This window comes from Hyperolius riggenbachi, chromosome 2 (assembly GCF_040937935.1).
Source record: "Hyperolius riggenbachi isolate aHypRig1 chromosome 2, aHypRig1.pri, whole genome shotgun sequence".
In the NCBI taxonomy this organism is placed as follows: Eukaryota; Metazoa; Chordata; class Amphibia; order Anura; family Hyperoliidae; genus Hyperolius; species Hyperolius riggenbachi.
In genome coordinates, this window is record NC_090647.1 from 147,643,638 (window position 1) to 147,656,321 (window position 12,684).

Below are 12,684 nucleotides of genomic sequence, written 5' to 3' on the forward strand. Positions count from 1 at the left end.
CAAACCCAAAACAACGCCTGCAGCACCTGGGGTTCACAGCCGGTCTCCCATGCAGCTACTAACCAGGCCTGAAGCCGCTTAGCTTCCGCGATCTGACGAGAGCGGGCGCTTTCGGCTTAGTGTGGCCGCTGGCAACCTCCAGGGCGCCGTTCCGGCGCCTTGAAGGTGAGGCTTCCCACGCGTGCTCATAGCCATTGGGCCTCAAACCCAAAACAACGCCTGCAGCACCTGGGGTTCACAGCCGGTCTCCCATGGAGCTACTAACCAGGCCTGAAGCCGCTTAGCTTCCGCGATCTGACGAGAGCGGGCGCTTTCGTCTTAGTGTGGCCGCAGGCAACCTCCAAGGCGCCGTTTCGGCGCCTTGAAGGTGAGGCTTCCCACGCGTGCTCATAGCCATTGGGCCTCAAACCCAAAACAACGCCTGCAGCACCTGGGGTTCACAGCCGGTCTCCCATGCAGCTACTAACCAGGCCTGAAGCCGCTTAGCTTCCGCGATCTGACGAGAGCGGGCGCTTTTGGCTTAGTGTGGCCGCAGGCAACCTCCAGGGCGCCGTTACGGCGCCTTGAAGGTGAGGCTTCCCACGCGTGCTCATAGCCATTGGGCCTCAAACCCAAAACAATGCCTGCAGCACCTGGGGTTCACAGCCGGTCTCCCATGCAGCTACTAACCAGGCCTGAAGCCGCTTAGCTTCCGCGATCTGACGAGAGCGGGCGCTTTCGGCTTAGTGTGGCCGCAGGCAACCTCAAAGGCGCCGTTCCGGCGCCTTGAAGGTGAGGCTTCCCACGCGTGCTCATAGCCATTGGGCCTCAAACCCAAAACAACGCCTGCAGCACCTGGGGTTCACAGCCGGTCTCCCATGCAGCTACTAACCAGGCCTGAAGCCGCTTAGCTTCCGCGATCTGACGAGAGCGGGCGCTTTCGGCTTAGTGTGGCCGCTGGCAACCTCCAGGGCGCCGTTCCGGCGCCTTGAAGGTGAGGCTTCCCACGCGTGCTCATAGCCATTGGGCCTCAAACCCAAAACAACGCCTGCAGCACCTGGGGTTCACAGCCGGTCTCCCATGCAGCTACTAACCAGGCCTGAAGCCGCTTAGCTTCCGCGATCTGACGAGAGCGGGCGCTTTTGGCTTAGTGTGGCCGCAGGCAACCTCCAGGGCGCCGTTCCGGCGCCTTGAAGGTGAGGCTTCCCACGCGTGCTCATAGCCATTGGGCCTCAAACCCAAAACAATGCCTGCAGCACCTGGGGTTCACAGCCGGTCTCCCATGCAGCTACTAACCAGGCCTGAAGCCGCTTAGCTTCCGCGATCTGACGAGAGCGGGCGCTTTCGGCTTAGTGTGGCCGCAGGCAACCTCCAGGGCGCCGTTCCGGCGCCTTGAAGGTGAGGCTTCCCACGCGTGCTCATAGCCATTGGGCCTCAAACCCAAAACAATGCCTGCAGCACCTGGGGTTCACAGCCAGTCTCCCATGCAGCTACTAACCAGGCCTGAAGCCGCTTAGCTTCCGCGACCTGACGAGAGCGGGCGCTTTCGGCTTAGTGTGGCCGCAGGCAACCTCCAAGGCGCCGTTCCGGCGCCTTGAAGGTGAGGCTTCCCACGCGTGCTCATAGCCATTGGGCCTCAAACCCAAAACAACGCCTGCAGCACCTGGGGTTCACAGCCGGTCTCCCATGCAGCTACTAACCAGGCCTGAAGCCGCTTAGCTTCCGCGATCTGACGAGAGCGGGCGCTTTCGGCTTAGTGTGGCCGCAGGCAACCTCCAGGGCGCCGTTCCGGCGCCTTGAAGGTGAGGCTTCCCACGCGTGCTCATAGCCATTGGGCCTCAAACCCAAAACAATGCCTGCAGCACCTGGGGTTCACAGCCGGTCTCCCATGCAGCTACTAACCAGGCCTGAAGCCGCTTAGCTTCCGCGATCTGACGAGAGCGGGCGCTTTCGGCTTAGTGTGGCCGCAGGCAACCTCCAAGGCGCCGTTCCGGCGCCTTGAAGGTGAGGCTTCCCACGCGTGCTCATAGCCATTGGGCCTCAAACCCAAAACAACGCCTGCAGCACCTGGGGTTCACAGCCGGTCTCCCATGCAGCTACTAACCAGGCCTGAAGCCGCTTAGCTTCCACGATCTGACGAGAGCGGGCGCTTTCGGCTTAGTGTGGCCGCAGGCAACCTCCAGGGCGCCGTTCCGGCGCCTTGAAGGTGAGGCTTCCCACGCGTGCTCATAGCCATTGGGCCTCAAACCCAAAACAATGCCTGCAGCACCTGGGGTTCACAGCCGGTCTCCCATGCTGCTACTAACCAGGCCTGAAGCCGCTTAGCTTCCGCGATCTGACGAGAGCGGGCGCTTTCGGCTTAGTGTGGCCGCAGGCAACCTCCAAGGCGCCGTTCCGGCGCCTTGAAGGTGAGGCTTCCCACGCGTGCTCATAGCCATTGGGCCTCAAACCCAAAACAATGCCTGCAGCACCTGGGGTTCACAGCCGGTCTCCCATGCAGCTACTAACCAGGCCTGAAGCCGCTTAGCTTCCGCGATCTGACGAGAGCGGGCGCTTTCGGCTTAGTGTGGCCGCAGGCAACCTACAAGGCGCCGTTCCGGCGCCTTGAAGGTGAGGCTTCCCACGCGTGCTCATAGCCATTGGGCCTCAAACCCAAAACAACGCCTGCAGCACCTGGGGTTCACAGCCGGTCTCCCATGCAGCTACTAACCAGGCCTGAAGCCGCTTAGCTTCCACGATCTGACGAGAGCGGGCGCTTTCGGCTTAGTGTGGCCGCAGGCAACCTCCAGGGCGCCGTTCCGGCGCCTTGAAGGTGAGGCTTCCCACGCGTGCTCATAGCCATTGGGCCTCAAACCCAAAACAATGCCTGCAGCACCTGGGGTTCACAGCCGGTCTCCCATGCTGCTACTAACCAGGCCTGAAGCCGCTTAGCTTCCGCGATCTGACGAGAGCGGGCGCTTTCGGCTTAGTGTGGCCGCAGGCAACCTCCAAGGCGCCGTTCCGGCGCCTTGAAGGTGAGGCTTCCCACGCGTGCTCATAGCCATTGGGCCTCAAACCCAAAACAACGCCTGCAGCACCTGGGGTTCACAGCCGGTCTCCCATGCAGCTACTAACCAGGCCTGAAGCCGCTTAGCTTCCGCGATCTGACGAGAGCGGGCGCTTTCGGCTTAGTGTGGCCGCAGGCAACCTCCAGGGCGCCGTTCCGGCGCCTTGAAGGTGAGGCTTCCCACGCGTGCTCATAGCCATTGGGCCTCAAACCCAAAACAATGCCTGCAGCACCTGGGGTTCACAGCCGGTCTCCCATGCAGCTACTAACCAGGCCTGAAGCCGCTTAGCTTCCGCGATCTGACGAGAGCGGGCGCTTTCGGCTTAGTGTGGCCGCAGGCAACCTCCAAGGTGCCGTTCCGGCGACTTGAAGGTGAGGCTTCCCACGCGTGCTCATAGCCATTGGGCCTCAAACCCAAAACAACACCTGCAGCACCTGGGGATCACAGCCGGTCTCCCATGCAGCTACTAACCAGGCCTGAAGCCGCTTAGCTTCCGCGATCTGACGAGAGCGGGCGCTTTCGGCTTAGTGTGGCCACAGGCAACCTCCAGGGCGCCGTTCCGGCGCCTTGAAGGTGAGGCTTCCCACGCGTGCTCATAGCCATTGGGCCTCAAACCCAAAACAACGCCTGCAGCACCTGGGGTTAACAGCCGGTCTCCCATGCAGCTACTAACCAGGCCTGAAGCCGCTTAGCTTCCGCGATCTGACGAGAGCGGGCGCTTTCGGCTTAGTGTGGCCGCAGGCAACCTCCAAGGCGCCGTTCCGACGCCTTGAAGGTGAGGCTTCCCACGCGTGCTCATAGCCATTGGGCCTCAAACCCAAAACAACGCCTGCAGCACCTGGGGTTCACAGCCGGTCTCCCATGCAGCTACTAACCAGGCCTGAAGCCGCTTAGCTTCCGCGATCTGACGAGAGCGGGCGCTTTCGGCTTAGTGTGGCCGCAGGCAACCTCCAGGGCGCCGTTCCGGCGCCTTGAAGGTGAGGCTTCCCACGCGTGCTCATAGCCATTGGGCCTCAAACCCAAAACAATGCCTGCAGCACCTGGGGTTCACAGCCGGTCTCCCATGCAGCTACTAACCAGGCCTGAAGCCGCTTAGCTTCCGCGATCTGACGAGAGCGGGCGCTTTCGGCTTAGTGTGGCCGCAGGCAACCTCCAAGGCGCCGTTCCGGCGCCTTGAAGGTGAGGCTTCCCACGCGTGCTCATAGCCATTGGGCCTCAAACCCAAAACAACGCCTGCAGCACCTGGGGTTCACAGCCGGTCTCCCATGCAGCTACTAACCAGGCCTGAAGCCGCTTAGCTTCCGCGATCTGACGAGAGCGGGCGCTTTCGGCTTAGTGTGGCCGCAGGCAACCTCCAGGGCGCCGTTCCGGCGCCTTGAAGGTGAGGCTTCCCACGCGTGCTCATAGCCATTGGGCCTCAAACCCAAAACAATGCCTGCAGCACCTGGGGTTCACAGCCGGTCTCCCATGCAGCTACTAACCAGGCCTGAAGCCGCTTAGCTTCCGCGATCTGACGCTTTCGTCTTAGTGTGGCCGCAGGCAACCTCCAAGGCGCCGTTCCGGCGCCTTGAAGGTGAGGCTTCCCACGCGTGCTCATAGCCATTGGGCCTCAAACCCAAAACAACGCCTGCAGCACCTGGGGTTCACAGCCGGTCTCCCATGCAGCTACTAACCAGGCCTGAAGCCGCTTAGCTTCCGCGATCTGACGAGAGCGGGCGCTTTCGGCTTAGTGTGGCCGCAGGCAACCTCCAGGGCGCCGTTCCGGCGCCTTGAAGGTGAGGCTTCCCACGCGTGCTCATAGCCATTGGGCCTCAAACCCAAAACAATGCCTGCAGCACCTGGGGTTCACAGCCGGTCTCCCATGCAGCTACTAACCAGGCCTGAAGCCGCTTAGCTTCCGCGATCTGACGAGAGCGGGCGCTTTCGGCTTAGTGTGGCCGCAGGCAACCTCCAAGGCGCCGTTCCGGCGCCTTGAAGGTGAGGCTTCCCACGCGTGCTCATAGCCATTGGGCCTCAAACCCAAAACAACGCCTGCAGCACCTGGGGTTCACAGCCGGTCTCCCATGCAGCTACTAACCAGGCCTGAAGCCGCTTAGCTTCCGCGATCTGACGAGAGCGGGCGCTTTCGGCTTAGTGTGGCCGCTGGCAACCTCCAGGGCGCCGTTCCGGCGCCTTGAAGGTGAGGCTTCCCACGCGTGCTCATAGCCATTGGGCCTCAAACCCAAAACAACGCCTGCAGCACCTGGGGTTCACAGCCGGTCTCCCATGGAGCTACTAACCAGGCCTGAAGCCGCTTAGCTTCCGCGATCTGACGAGAGCGGGCGCTTTCGTCTTAGTGTGGCCGCAGGCAACCTCCAAGGCGCCGTTCCGGCGCCTTGAAGGTGAGGCTTCCCACGCGTGCTCATAGCCATTGGGCCTCAAACCCAAAACAACGCCTGCAGCACCTGGGGTTCACAGCCGGTCTCCCATGCAGCTACTAACCAGGCCTGAAGCCGCTTAGCTTCCGCGATCTGACGAGAGCGGGCGCTTTCGGCTTAGTGTGGCCGCAGGCAACCTCCAGGGCGCCGTTCCGGCGCCTTGAAGGTGAGGCTTCCCACGCGTGCTCATAGCCATTGGGCCTCAAACCCAAAACAATGCCTGCAGCACCTGGGGTTCACAGCCGGTCTCCCATGCAGCTACTAACCAGGCCTGAAGCCGCTTAGCTTCCGCGATCTGACGAGAGCGGGCGCTTTCGGCTTAGTGTGGCCGCAGGCAACCTCCAGGGCGCCGTTCCGGCGCCTTGAAGGTGAGGCTTCCCACGCGTGCTCATAGCCATTGGGCCTCAAACCCAAAACAATGCCTGCAGCACCTGGGGTTCACAGCCAGTCTCCCATGCAGCTACTAACCAGGCCTGAAGCCGCTTAGCTTCCGCGATCTGACGAGAGCGGGCGCTTTCGGCTTAGTGTGGCCGCAGGCAACCTCCAAGGCACCGTTCCGGCGCCTTGAAGGTGAGGCTTCCCACGCGTGCTCATAGCCATTGGGCCTCAAACCCAAAACAACGCCTGCAGCACCTGGGGTTCACAGCCGGTCTCCCATGCAGCTACTAACCAGGCCTGAAGCCGCTTAGCTTCCGCGATCTGACGAGAGCGGGCGCTTTCGGCTTAGTGTGGCCGCAGGCAACCTCCAGGGCGCCGTTCCGGCGCCTTGAAGGTGAGGCTTCCCACGCGTGCTCATAGCCATTGGGCCTCAAACCCAAAACAATGCCTGCAGCACCTGGGGTTCACAGCCGGTCTCCCATGCAGCTACTAACCAGGCCTGAAGCCGCTTAGCTTCCGCGATCTGACGAGAGCGGGCGCTTTCGGCTTAGTGTGGCCGCAGGCAACCTCCAAGGCGCCGTTCCGGCGCCTTGAAGGTGAGGCTTCCCACGCGTGCTCATAGCCATTGGGCCTCAAACCCAAAACAACGCCTGCAGCACCTGGGGTTCACAGCCGGTCTCCCATGCAGCGACTAACCAGGCCTGAAGCCGCTTAGCTTCCACGATCTGACGAGAGCGGGCGCTTTCGGCTTAGTGTGGCCGCAGGCAACCTCCAGGGCGCCGTTCCGGCGCCTTGAAGGTGAGGCTTCCCACGCGTGCTCATAGCCATTGGGCCTCAAACCCAAAACAACGCCTGCAGCACCTGGGGTTCACAGCCGGTCTCCCATGCAGCTACTAACCAGGCCTGAAGCCGCTTAGCTTCCACGATCTGACGAGAGCGGGCGCTTTCGGCTTAGTGTGGCCGCAGGCAACCTCCAGGGCGCCGTTCCGGCGCCTTGAAGGTGAGGCTTCCCACGCGTGCTCATAGCCATTGGGCCTCAAACCCAAAACAATGCCTGCAGCACCTGGGGTTCACAGCCGGTCTCCCATGCTGCTACTAACCAGGCCTGAAGCCGCTTAGCTTCCGCGATCTGACGAGAGCGGGCGCTTTCGGCTTAGTGTGGCCGCAGGCAACCTCCAGGGCGCCGTTCCGGCGCCTTGAAGGTGAGGCTTCCCACGCGTGCTCATAGCCATTGGGCCTCAAACCCAAAACAATGCCTGCAGCACCTGGGGTTCACAGCCGGTCTCCCATGCAGCTACTAACCAGGCCTGAAGCCGCTTAGCTTCCGCGATCTGACGAGAGCGGGCGCTTTCGGCTTAGTGTGGCCGCAGGCAACCTCCAAGGTGCCGTTCCGGCGACTTGAAGGTGAGGCTTCCCACGCGTGCTCATAGCCATTGGGCCTCAAACCCAAAACAACACCTGCAGCACCTGGGGATCACAGCCGGTCTCCCATGCAGCTACTAACCAGGCCTGAAGCCGCTTAGCTTCCGCGATCTGACGAGAGCGGGCGCTTTCGGCTTGGTGTGGCCGCAGGCAACCTCCAGGGCGCCGTTCCGGCGCCTTGAAGGTGAGGCTTCCCACGCGTGCTCATAGCCATTGGGCCTCAAACCCAAAACAACGCCTGCAGCACCTGGGGTTCACAGCCAGTCTCCCATGCAGCTACTAACCAGGCCTGAAGCCGCTTAGCTTCCGCAATCTGACGAGAGCGGGCGCTTTCGGCTTAGTGTGGCCGCAGGCAACCTCCAGGGCGCCGTTCCGGCGCCTTGAAGGTGAGGCTTCCCACGCGTGCTCATAGCCATTGGGCCTCAAACCCAAAACAACGCCTGCAGCACCTGGGGTTAACAGCCGGTCTCCCATGCAGCTACTAACCAGGCCTGAAGCCGCTTAGCTTCCGCGATCTGACGAGAGCGGGCGCTTTCGGCTTAGTGTGGCCGCAGGCAACCTCCAAGGCGCCGTTCCGGCGCCTTGAAGGTGAGGCTTCCCACGCGTGCTCATAGCCATTGGGCCTCAAACCCAAAACAACGCCTGCAGCACCTGGGGTTCACAGCCGGTCTCCCATGCAGCTACTAACCAGGCCTGAAGCCGCTTAGCTTCCGCGATCTGACGAGAGCGGGCGCTTTCGGCTTAGTGTGGCCGCAGGCAACCTCCAGGGCGCCGTTCCGGCGCCTTGAAGGTGAGGCTTCCCACGCGTGCTCATAGCCATTGGGCCTCAAACCCAAAACAATGCCTGCAGCACCTGGGGTTCACAGCCGGTCTCCCATGCAGCTACTAACCAGGCCTGAAGCCGCTTAGCTTCCGCGATCTGACGAGAGCGGGCGCTTTCGGCTTAGTGTGGCCGCAGGCAACCTCCAAGGCGCCGTTCCGGCGCCTTGAAGGTGAGGCTTCCCACGCGTGCTCATAGCCATTGGGCCTCAAACCCAAAACAACGCCTGCAGCACCTGGGGTTCACAGCCGGTCTCCCATGCAGCGACTAACCAGGCCTGAAGCCGCTTAGCTTCCACGATCTGACGAGAGCGGGCGCTTTCGGCTTAGTGTGGCCGCAGGCAACCTCCAGGGCGCCGTTCCGGCGCCTTGAAGGTGAGGCTTCCCACGCGTGCTCATAGCCATTGGGCCTCAAACCCAAAACAACGCCTGCAGCACCTGGGGTTCACAGCCGGTCTCCCATGCAGCGACTAACCAGGCCTGAAGCCGCTTAGCTTCCACGATCTGACGAGAGCGGGCGCTTTCGGCTTAGTGTGGCCGCAGGCAACCTCCAGGGCGCCGTTCCGGCGCCTTGAAGGTGAGGCTTCCCACGCGTGCTCATAGCCATTGGGCCTCAAACCCAAAACAATGCCTGCAGCACCTGGGGTTCACAGCCGGTCTCCCATGCTGCTACTAACCAGGCCTGAAGCCGCTTAGCTTCCGCGATCTGACGAGAGCGGGCGCTTTCGGCTTAGTGTGGCCGCAGGCAACCTCCAAGGCGCCGTTCCGGCGCCTTGAAGGTGAGGCTTCCCACGCGTGCTCATAGCCATTGGGCCTCAAACCCAAAACAACGCCTGCAGCACCTGGGGTTCACAGCCGGTCTCCCATGCAGCTACTAACCAGGCCTGAAGCCGCTTAGCTTCCGCGATCTGACGAGAGCGGGCGCTTTCGGCTTAGTGTGGCCGCAGGCAACCTCCAGGGCGCCGTTCCGGCGCCTTGAAGGTGAGGCTTCCCACGCGTGCTCATAGCCATTGGGCCTCAAACCCAAAACAATGCCTGCAGCACCTGGGGTTCACAGCCGGTCTCCCATGCAGCTACTAACCAGGCCTGAAGCCGCTTAGCTTCCGCGATCTGACGAGAGCGGGCGCTTTCGGCTTAGTGTGGCCGCAGGCAACCTCCAAGGTGCCGTTCCGGCGACTTGAAGGTGAGGCTTCCCACGCGTGCTCATAGCCATTGGGCCTCAAACCCAAAACAACACCTGCAGCACCTGGGGATCACAGCCGGTCTCCCATGCAGCTACTAACCAGGCCTGAAGCCGCTTAGCTTCCGCGATCTGACGAGAGCGGGCGCTTTCGGCTTGGTGTGGCCGCAGGCAACCTCCAGGGCGCCGTTCCGGCGCCTTGAAGGTGAGGCTTCCCACGCGTGCTCATAGCCATTGGGCCTCAAACCCAAAACAACGCCTGCAGCACCTGGGGTTCACAGCCAGTCTCCCATGCAGCTACTAACCAGGCCTGAAGCCGCTTAGCTTCCGCAATCTGACGAGAGCGGGCGCTTTCGGCTTAGTGTGGCCGCAGGCAACCTCCAGGGCGCCGTTCCGGCGCCTTGAAGGTGAGGCTTCCCACGCGTGCTCATAGCCATTGGGCCTCAAACCCAAAACAACGCCTGCAGCACCTGGGGTTAACAGCCGGTCTCCCATGCAGCTACTAACCAGGCCTGAAGCCGCTTAGCTTCCGCGATCTGACGAGAGCGGGCGCTTTCGGCTTAGTGTGGCCGCAGGCAACCTCCAAGGCGCCGTTCCGGCGCCTTGAAGGTGAGGCTTCCCACGCGTGCTCATAGCCATTGGGCCTCAAACCCAAAACAACGCCTGCAGCACCTGGGGTTCACAGCCGGTCTCCCATGCAGCTACTAACCAGGCCTGAAGCCGCTTAGCTTCCGCGATCTGACGAGAGCGGGCGCTTTCGGCTTAGTGTGGCCGCAGGCAACCTCCAGGGCGCCGTTCCGGCGCCTTGAAGGTGAGGCTTCCCACGCGTGCTCATAGCCATTGGGCCTCAAACCCAAAACAATGCCTGCAGCACCTGGGGTTCACAGCCGGTCTCCCATGCAGCTACTAACCAGGCCTGAAGCCGCTTAGCTTCCGCGATCTGACGAGAGCGGGCGCTTTCGGCTTAGTGTGGCCGCAGGCAACCTCCAAGGCGCCGTTCCGGCGCCTTGAAGGTGAGGCTTCCCACGCGTGCTCATAGCCATTGGGCCTCAAACCCAAAACAACGCCTGCAGCACCTGGGGTTCACAGCCGGTCTCCCATGCAGCTACTAACCAGGCCTGAAGCCGCTTAGCTTCCGCGATCTGACGAGAGCGGGCGCTTTCGGCTTAGTGTGGCCGCAGGCAACCTCCAGGGCGCCGTTCCGGCGCCTTGAAGGTGAGGCTTCCCACGCGTGCTCATAGCCATTGGGCCTCAAACCCAAAACAATGCCTGCAGCACCTGGGGTTCACAGCCGGTCTCCCATGCAGCTACTAACCAGGCCTGAAGCCGCTTAGCTTCCGCGATCTGACGAGAGCGGGCGCTTTCGGCTTAGTGTGGCCGCAGGCAACCTCCAAGGCGCCGTTCCGGCGCCTTGAAGGTGAGGCTTCCCACGCGTGCTCATAGCCATTGGGCCTCAAACCCAAAACAACGCCTGCAGCACCTGGGGTTCACAGCCGGTCTCCCATGCAGCGACTAACCAGGCCTGAAGCCGCTTAGCTTCCACGATCTGACGAGAGCGGGCGCTTTCGGCTTAGTGTGGCCGCAGGCAACCTCCAGGGCGCCGTTCCGGCGCCTTGAAGGTGAGGCTTCCCACGCGTGCTCATAGCCATTGGGCCTCAAACCCAAAACAACGCCTGCAGCACCTGGGGTTCACAGCCGGTCTCCCATGCAGCTACTAACCAGGCCTGAAGCCGCTTAGCTTCCACGATCTGACGAGAGCGGGCGCTTTCGGCTTAGTGTGGCCGCAGGCAACCTCCAGGGCGCCGTTCCGGCGCCTTGAAGGTGAGGCTTCCCACGCGTGCTCATAGCCATTGGGCCTCAAACCCAAAACAATGCCTGCAGCACCTGGGGTTCACAGCCGGTCTCCCATGCTGCTACTAACCAGGCCTGAAGCCGCTTAGCTTCCGCGATCTGACGAGAGCGGGCGCTTTCGGCTTAGTGTGGCCGCAGGCAACCTCCAAGGCGCCGTTCCAGCGCCTTGAAGGTGAGGCTTCCCACGCGTGCTCATAGCCATTGGGCCTCAAACCCAAAACAACGCCTGCAGCACCTGGGGTTCACAGCCGGTCTCCCATGCAGCTACTAACCAGGCCTGAAGCCGCTTAGCTTCCGCGATCTGACGAGAGCGGGCGCTTTCGGCTTAGTGTGGCCGCAGGCAACCTCCAGGGCGCCGTTCCGGCGCCTTGAAGGTGAGGCTTCCCACGCGTGCTCATAGCCATTGGGCCTCAAACCCAAAACAATGCCTGCAGCACCTGGGGTTCACAGCCGGTCTCCCATGCAGCTACTAACCAGGCCTGAAGCCGCTTAGCTTCCGCGATCTGACGAGAGCGGGCGCTTTCGGCTTAGTGTGGCCGCAGGCAACCTCCAAGGTGCCGTTCCGGCGACTTGAAGGTGAGGCTTCCCACGCGTGCTCATAGCCATTGGGCCTCAAACCCAAAACAACACCTGCAGCACCTGGGGATCACAGCCGGTCTCCCATGCAGCTACTAACCAGGCCTGAAGCCGCTTAGCTTCCGCGATCTGACGAGAGCGGGCGCTTTCGGCTTGGTGTGGCCGCAGGCAACCTCCAGGGCGCCGTTCCGGCGCCTTGAAGGTGAGGCTTCCCACGCGTGCTCATAGCCATTGGGCCTCAAACCCAAAACAATGCCTGCAGCACCTGGGGTTCACAGCCAGTCTCCCATGCAGCTACTAACCAGGCCTGAAGCCGCTTAGCTTCCGCAATCTGACGAGAGCGGGCGCTTTCGGCTTAGTGTGGCCGCAGGCAACCTCCAGGGCGCCGTTCCGGCGCCTTGAAGGTGAGGCTTCCCACGCGTGCTCATAGCCATTGGGCCTCAAACCCAAAACAACGCCTGCAGCACCTGGGGTTAACAGCCGGTCTCCCATGCAGCTACTAACCAGGCCTGAAGCCGCTTAGCTTCCGCGATCTGACGAGAGCGGGCGCTTTCGGCTTAGTGTGGCCGCAGGCAACCTCCAGGGCGCCGTTCCGGCGCCTTGAAGGTGAGGCTTCCCACGCGTGCTCATAGCCATTGGGCCTCAAACCCAAAACAACGCCTGCAGCACCTGGGGTTCACAGCCGGTCTCCCATGCAGCTACTAACCAGGCCTGAAGCCGCTTAGCTTCCGCGATCTGACGAGAGCGGGCGCTTTCGGCTTAGTGTGGCCGCAGGCAACCTCCAGGGCGCCGTTCCGGCGCCTTGAAGGTGAGGCTTCCCACGCGTGCTCATAGCCATTGGGCCTCAAACCCAAAACAATGCCTGCAGCACCTGGGGTTCACAGCCGGTCTCCCATGCAGCTACTAACCAGGCCTGAAGCCGCTTAGCTTCCGCGATCTGACGAGAGCGGGCGCTTTCGGCTTAGTGTGGCCGCAGGCAACCTCCAAGGCGCCGTTCCGGCGCCTTGAAGGTGAG

The 12,684-nt window shown here is 62.2% G+C and overlaps 38 non-coding genes and 24 pseudogenes across 38 annotated transcripts; all 62 read right to left on the reverse strand.

The window, feature by feature from the left end:
* Positions 1–14: 14 nt before the first annotated feature.
* On the reverse strand, positions 15–133 carry LOC137557760 (5S ribosomal RNA; annotated as a pseudogene).
* Positions 134–216: 83 nt separating this feature from the next.
* On the reverse strand, positions 217–335 carry LOC137547669 (5S ribosomal RNA; annotated as a pseudogene).
* Positions 336–418: 83 nt separating this feature from the next.
* On the reverse strand, positions 419–537 carry LOC137558945 (5S ribosomal RNA; annotated as a pseudogene).
* An 83-nt stretch (positions 538–620) lies between these two features.
* On the reverse strand, positions 621–739 carry LOC137548435 (5S ribosomal RNA). The gene has a single exon (XR_011026706.1). It is a non-coding gene; the product is annotated as a 5S ribosomal RNA (ribosomal RNA).
* An 83-nt stretch (positions 740–822) lies between these two features.
* Positions 823–941, reverse strand: LOC137557761 (5S ribosomal RNA; annotated as a pseudogene).
* Positions 942–1,024: 83 nt separating this feature from the next.
* Positions 1,025–1,143, reverse strand: LOC137558946 (5S ribosomal RNA; annotated as a pseudogene).
* Positions 1,144–1,226: 83 nt separating this feature from the next.
* LOC137548447 (5S ribosomal RNA) lies at positions 1,227–1,345 on the reverse strand. The gene has a single exon (XR_011026707.1). It is a non-coding gene; the product is annotated as a 5S ribosomal RNA (ribosomal RNA).
* Positions 1,346–1,428: 83 nt separating this feature from the next.
* Positions 1,429–1,547, reverse strand: LOC137547950 (5S ribosomal RNA; annotated as a pseudogene).
* Positions 1,548–1,630: 83 nt separating this feature from the next.
* LOC137555367 (5S ribosomal RNA) lies at positions 1,631–1,749 on the reverse strand. Its single transcript, XR_011028056.1, has one exon. It is a non-coding gene; the product is annotated as a 5S ribosomal RNA (ribosomal RNA).
* Positions 1,750–1,832: 83 nt separating this feature from the next.
* On the reverse strand, positions 1,833–1,951 carry LOC137548459 (5S ribosomal RNA). Its single transcript, XR_011026708.1, has one exon. It is a non-coding gene; the product is annotated as a 5S ribosomal RNA (ribosomal RNA).
* Positions 1,952–2,034: 83 nt separating this feature from the next.
* LOC137558658 (5S ribosomal RNA) lies at positions 2,035–2,153 on the reverse strand (annotated as a pseudogene).
* An 83-nt stretch (positions 2,154–2,236) lies between these two features.
* Positions 2,237–2,355, reverse strand: LOC137550490 (5S ribosomal RNA). The gene has a single exon (XR_011026926.1). It is a non-coding gene; the product is annotated as a 5S ribosomal RNA (ribosomal RNA).
* An 83-nt stretch (positions 2,356–2,438) lies between these two features.
* Positions 2,439–2,557, reverse strand: LOC137548470 (5S ribosomal RNA). The gene has a single exon (XR_011026709.1). It is a non-coding gene; the product is annotated as a 5S ribosomal RNA (ribosomal RNA).
* An 83-nt stretch (positions 2,558–2,640) lies between these two features.
* On the reverse strand, positions 2,641–2,759 carry LOC137558660 (5S ribosomal RNA; annotated as a pseudogene).
* Positions 2,760–2,842: 83 nt separating this feature from the next.
* LOC137550607 (5S ribosomal RNA) lies at positions 2,843–2,961 on the reverse strand. Its single transcript, XR_011026942.1, has one exon. It is a non-coding gene; the product is annotated as a 5S ribosomal RNA (ribosomal RNA).
* An 83-nt stretch (positions 2,962–3,044) lies between these two features.
* Positions 3,045–3,163, reverse strand: LOC137555369 (5S ribosomal RNA). The gene has a single exon (XR_011028057.1). It is a non-coding gene; the product is annotated as a 5S ribosomal RNA (ribosomal RNA).
* An 83-nt stretch (positions 3,164–3,246) lies between these two features.
* Positions 3,247–3,365, reverse strand: LOC137548481 (5S ribosomal RNA). Its single transcript, XR_011026710.1, has one exon. It is a non-coding gene; the product is annotated as a 5S ribosomal RNA (ribosomal RNA).
* An 83-nt stretch (positions 3,366–3,448) lies between these two features.
* Positions 3,449–3,567, reverse strand: LOC137550890 (5S ribosomal RNA; annotated as a pseudogene).
* An 83-nt stretch (positions 3,568–3,650) lies between these two features.
* Positions 3,651–3,769, reverse strand: LOC137556649 (5S ribosomal RNA). Its single transcript, XR_011029290.1, has one exon. It is a non-coding gene; the product is annotated as a 5S ribosomal RNA (ribosomal RNA).
* Positions 3,770–3,852: 83 nt separating this feature from the next.
* Positions 3,853–3,971, reverse strand: LOC137555370 (5S ribosomal RNA). Its single transcript, XR_011028058.1, has one exon. It is a non-coding gene; the product is annotated as a 5S ribosomal RNA (ribosomal RNA).
* Positions 3,972–4,054: 83 nt separating this feature from the next.
* LOC137548493 (5S ribosomal RNA) lies at positions 4,055–4,173 on the reverse strand. Its single transcript, XR_011026711.1, has one exon. It is a non-coding gene; the product is annotated as a 5S ribosomal RNA (ribosomal RNA).
* An 83-nt stretch (positions 4,174–4,256) lies between these two features.
* LOC137555371 (5S ribosomal RNA) lies at positions 4,257–4,375 on the reverse strand. Its single transcript, XR_011028059.1, has one exon. It is a non-coding gene; the product is annotated as a 5S ribosomal RNA (ribosomal RNA).
* Positions 4,376–4,650: 275 nt separating this feature from the next.
* Positions 4,651–4,769, reverse strand: LOC137555372 (5S ribosomal RNA). The gene has a single exon (XR_011028060.1). It is a non-coding gene; the product is annotated as a 5S ribosomal RNA (ribosomal RNA).
* An 83-nt stretch (positions 4,770–4,852) lies between these two features.
* On the reverse strand, positions 4,853–4,971 carry LOC137548504 (5S ribosomal RNA). The gene has a single exon (XR_011026712.1). It is a non-coding gene; the product is annotated as a 5S ribosomal RNA (ribosomal RNA).
* Positions 4,972–5,054: 83 nt separating this feature from the next.
* Positions 5,055–5,173, reverse strand: LOC137557762 (5S ribosomal RNA; annotated as a pseudogene).
* An 83-nt stretch (positions 5,174–5,256) lies between these two features.
* Positions 5,257–5,375, reverse strand: LOC137547670 (5S ribosomal RNA; annotated as a pseudogene).
* Positions 5,376–5,458: 83 nt separating this feature from the next.
* LOC137555373 (5S ribosomal RNA) lies at positions 5,459–5,577 on the reverse strand. Its single transcript, XR_011028061.1, has one exon. It is a non-coding gene; the product is annotated as a 5S ribosomal RNA (ribosomal RNA).
* Positions 5,578–5,660: 83 nt separating this feature from the next.
* On the reverse strand, positions 5,661–5,779 carry LOC137548516 (5S ribosomal RNA). Its single transcript, XR_011026714.1, has one exon. It is a non-coding gene; the product is annotated as a 5S ribosomal RNA (ribosomal RNA).
* An 83-nt stretch (positions 5,780–5,862) lies between these two features.
* LOC137557686 (5S ribosomal RNA) lies at positions 5,863–5,981 on the reverse strand (annotated as a pseudogene).
* An 83-nt stretch (positions 5,982–6,064) lies between these two features.
* Positions 6,065–6,183, reverse strand: LOC137555374 (5S ribosomal RNA). Its single transcript, XR_011028062.1, has one exon. It is a non-coding gene; the product is annotated as a 5S ribosomal RNA (ribosomal RNA).
* An 83-nt stretch (positions 6,184–6,266) lies between these two features.
* On the reverse strand, positions 6,267–6,385 carry LOC137548527 (5S ribosomal RNA). The gene has a single exon (XR_011026715.1). It is a non-coding gene; the product is annotated as a 5S ribosomal RNA (ribosomal RNA).
* Positions 6,386–6,468: 83 nt separating this feature from the next.
* On the reverse strand, positions 6,469–6,587 carry LOC137549734 (5S ribosomal RNA; annotated as a pseudogene).
* An 83-nt stretch (positions 6,588–6,670) lies between these two features.
* LOC137558661 (5S ribosomal RNA) lies at positions 6,671–6,789 on the reverse strand (annotated as a pseudogene).
* An 83-nt stretch (positions 6,790–6,872) lies between these two features.
* On the reverse strand, positions 6,873–6,991 carry LOC137550724 (5S ribosomal RNA). The gene has a single exon (XR_011026953.1). It is a non-coding gene; the product is annotated as a 5S ribosomal RNA (ribosomal RNA).
* An 83-nt stretch (positions 6,992–7,074) lies between these two features.
* LOC137548538 (5S ribosomal RNA) lies at positions 7,075–7,193 on the reverse strand. The gene has a single exon (XR_011026716.1). It is a non-coding gene; the product is annotated as a 5S ribosomal RNA (ribosomal RNA).
* An 83-nt stretch (positions 7,194–7,276) lies between these two features.
* LOC137551573 (5S ribosomal RNA) lies at positions 7,277–7,395 on the reverse strand (annotated as a pseudogene).
* Positions 7,396–7,478: 83 nt separating this feature from the next.
* LOC137549001 (5S ribosomal RNA) lies at positions 7,479–7,597 on the reverse strand (annotated as a pseudogene).
* An 83-nt stretch (positions 7,598–7,680) lies between these two features.
* LOC137556650 (5S ribosomal RNA) lies at positions 7,681–7,799 on the reverse strand. The gene has a single exon (XR_011029291.1). It is a non-coding gene; the product is annotated as a 5S ribosomal RNA (ribosomal RNA).
* An 83-nt stretch (positions 7,800–7,882) lies between these two features.
* LOC137555375 (5S ribosomal RNA) lies at positions 7,883–8,001 on the reverse strand. The gene has a single exon (XR_011028063.1). It is a non-coding gene; the product is annotated as a 5S ribosomal RNA (ribosomal RNA).
* Positions 8,002–8,084: 83 nt separating this feature from the next.
* Positions 8,085–8,203, reverse strand: LOC137548550 (5S ribosomal RNA). The gene has a single exon (XR_011026717.1). It is a non-coding gene; the product is annotated as a 5S ribosomal RNA (ribosomal RNA).
* An 83-nt stretch (positions 8,204–8,286) lies between these two features.
* Positions 8,287–8,405, reverse strand: LOC137549736 (5S ribosomal RNA; annotated as a pseudogene).
* An 83-nt stretch (positions 8,406–8,488) lies between these two features.
* LOC137549737 (5S ribosomal RNA) lies at positions 8,489–8,607 on the reverse strand (annotated as a pseudogene).
* Positions 8,608–8,690: 83 nt separating this feature from the next.
* On the reverse strand, positions 8,691–8,809 carry LOC137550840 (5S ribosomal RNA). Its single transcript, XR_011026964.1, has one exon. It is a non-coding gene; the product is annotated as a 5S ribosomal RNA (ribosomal RNA).
* An 83-nt stretch (positions 8,810–8,892) lies between these two features.
* On the reverse strand, positions 8,893–9,011 carry LOC137555377 (5S ribosomal RNA). The gene has a single exon (XR_011028065.1). It is a non-coding gene; the product is annotated as a 5S ribosomal RNA (ribosomal RNA).
* Positions 9,012–9,094: 83 nt separating this feature from the next.
* On the reverse strand, positions 9,095–9,213 carry LOC137548562 (5S ribosomal RNA). The gene has a single exon (XR_011026719.1). It is a non-coding gene; the product is annotated as a 5S ribosomal RNA (ribosomal RNA).
* Positions 9,214–9,296: 83 nt separating this feature from the next.
* LOC137551574 (5S ribosomal RNA) lies at positions 9,297–9,415 on the reverse strand (annotated as a pseudogene).
* An 83-nt stretch (positions 9,416–9,498) lies between these two features.
* Positions 9,499–9,617, reverse strand: LOC137549002 (5S ribosomal RNA; annotated as a pseudogene).
* Positions 9,618–9,700: 83 nt separating this feature from the next.
* On the reverse strand, positions 9,701–9,819 carry LOC137556651 (5S ribosomal RNA). The gene has a single exon (XR_011029292.1). It is a non-coding gene; the product is annotated as a 5S ribosomal RNA (ribosomal RNA).
* Positions 9,820–9,902: 83 nt separating this feature from the next.
* LOC137555378 (5S ribosomal RNA) lies at positions 9,903–10,021 on the reverse strand. Its single transcript, XR_011028066.1, has one exon. It is a non-coding gene; the product is annotated as a 5S ribosomal RNA (ribosomal RNA).
* Positions 10,022–10,104: 83 nt separating this feature from the next.
* Positions 10,105–10,223, reverse strand: LOC137548573 (5S ribosomal RNA). Its single transcript, XR_011026720.1, has one exon. It is a non-coding gene; the product is annotated as a 5S ribosomal RNA (ribosomal RNA).
* An 83-nt stretch (positions 10,224–10,306) lies between these two features.
* On the reverse strand, positions 10,307–10,425 carry LOC137555379 (5S ribosomal RNA). Its single transcript, XR_011028067.1, has one exon. It is a non-coding gene; the product is annotated as a 5S ribosomal RNA (ribosomal RNA).
* An 83-nt stretch (positions 10,426–10,508) lies between these two features.
* LOC137548584 (5S ribosomal RNA) lies at positions 10,509–10,627 on the reverse strand. The gene has a single exon (XR_011026721.1). It is a non-coding gene; the product is annotated as a 5S ribosomal RNA (ribosomal RNA).
* Positions 10,628–10,710: 83 nt separating this feature from the next.
* On the reverse strand, positions 10,711–10,829 carry LOC137549738 (5S ribosomal RNA; annotated as a pseudogene).
* An 83-nt stretch (positions 10,830–10,912) lies between these two features.
* Positions 10,913–11,031, reverse strand: LOC137558662 (5S ribosomal RNA; annotated as a pseudogene).
* An 83-nt stretch (positions 11,032–11,114) lies between these two features.
* Positions 11,115–11,233, reverse strand: LOC137550953 (5S ribosomal RNA). The gene has a single exon (XR_011026975.1). It is a non-coding gene; the product is annotated as a 5S ribosomal RNA (ribosomal RNA).
* Positions 11,234–11,316: 83 nt separating this feature from the next.
* LOC137555380 (5S ribosomal RNA) lies at positions 11,317–11,435 on the reverse strand. The gene has a single exon (XR_011028068.1). It is a non-coding gene; the product is annotated as a 5S ribosomal RNA (ribosomal RNA).
* Positions 11,436–11,518: 83 nt separating this feature from the next.
* LOC137548595 (5S ribosomal RNA) lies at positions 11,519–11,637 on the reverse strand. Its single transcript, XR_011026722.1, has one exon. It is a non-coding gene; the product is annotated as a 5S ribosomal RNA (ribosomal RNA).
* An 83-nt stretch (positions 11,638–11,720) lies between these two features.
* LOC137551576 (5S ribosomal RNA) lies at positions 11,721–11,839 on the reverse strand (annotated as a pseudogene).
* An 83-nt stretch (positions 11,840–11,922) lies between these two features.
* Positions 11,923–12,041, reverse strand: LOC137548472 (5S ribosomal RNA; annotated as a pseudogene).
* An 83-nt stretch (positions 12,042–12,124) lies between these two features.
* On the reverse strand, positions 12,125–12,243 carry LOC137556652 (5S ribosomal RNA). The gene has a single exon (XR_011029293.1). It is a non-coding gene; the product is annotated as a 5S ribosomal RNA (ribosomal RNA).
* An 83-nt stretch (positions 12,244–12,326) lies between these two features.
* LOC137555381 (5S ribosomal RNA) lies at positions 12,327–12,445 on the reverse strand. The gene has a single exon (XR_011028069.1). It is a non-coding gene; the product is annotated as a 5S ribosomal RNA (ribosomal RNA).
* An 83-nt stretch (positions 12,446–12,528) lies between these two features.
* On the reverse strand, positions 12,529–12,647 carry LOC137548606 (5S ribosomal RNA). The gene has a single exon (XR_011026723.1). It is a non-coding gene; the product is annotated as a 5S ribosomal RNA (ribosomal RNA).
* Positions 12,648–12,684: the final 37 nt, after the last annotated feature.